Source organism: Arachis duranensis, chromosome 9 (genome assembly GCF_000817695.3).
Source record: "Arachis duranensis cultivar V14167 chromosome 9, aradu.V14167.gnm2.J7QH, whole genome shotgun sequence".
NCBI lineage: Eukaryota > Viridiplantae > Streptophyta > Magnoliopsida > Fabales > Fabaceae > Arachis > Arachis duranensis.
In genome coordinates, this window is record NC_029780.3 from 12,332,259 (window position 1) to 12,333,032 (window position 774).

Genomic DNA, 774 nt, shown 5'->3' on the forward strand with positions numbered 1-774 from the left:
GGGGCACCAGACTGGCGTTTAATGCCAGAAAAGGGCAGCAGCTCGGCGTTTAACGTCATGATTGGCGGAAAGGGCGTTTTGCACGCCACTTGGTGTAGGGATGAGCTATCCTTGACACCTCAGGATCTGTGGACCCCACAGGATCCCCACCTACCCCACCACTCTATTTCTTCTTCACCCATTCACCAATCACCTCAATACCTCTTCCCCAAAAAAACCCCTCATCTATCAAATCCCACCATTCTCTTCACCACTCACATCCATCCTTCATAAAATCCCACCTACCCCACCATCTAAATTCAAACCACTTTCCCTCCCAAACCCACCCATAATGGCCGAACCCTACCCCTCTCTCCACCCCTATATAAACCCTACTTCACTCCTTCATTTTCACACAACCTAAACACTACTTCTCCCCCTCCATCTCTTCTATTTCCTCTTTTTCTACTCTTTTCTTTCCTCTTTTGCTCGAGGACAAGCAAACCTTCTAAGTTTGGTGTGGTAAAAGCGTTGCTTTTTATTTTTCCATAACCATTTATGGCACCTAAGGCCAGAGAAACCTCTAGAAAGAGGAAAGGGAAGGTAAAAGCTTCCACCTCCGAGTCATGGGAGATGGAGAGATTCATCTCAAGGGTGCATCAAGACCACTTCTATGAAGTTGTGGCCATGAAGAAGGTGATCCCCGAGGTCCCTTTCAAACTCAAAAAGAGTGAATATCCGGAGATCCGACATGAGATCCGAATAAGAGGTTGGGAAGTTCTTGCCAACCCCATT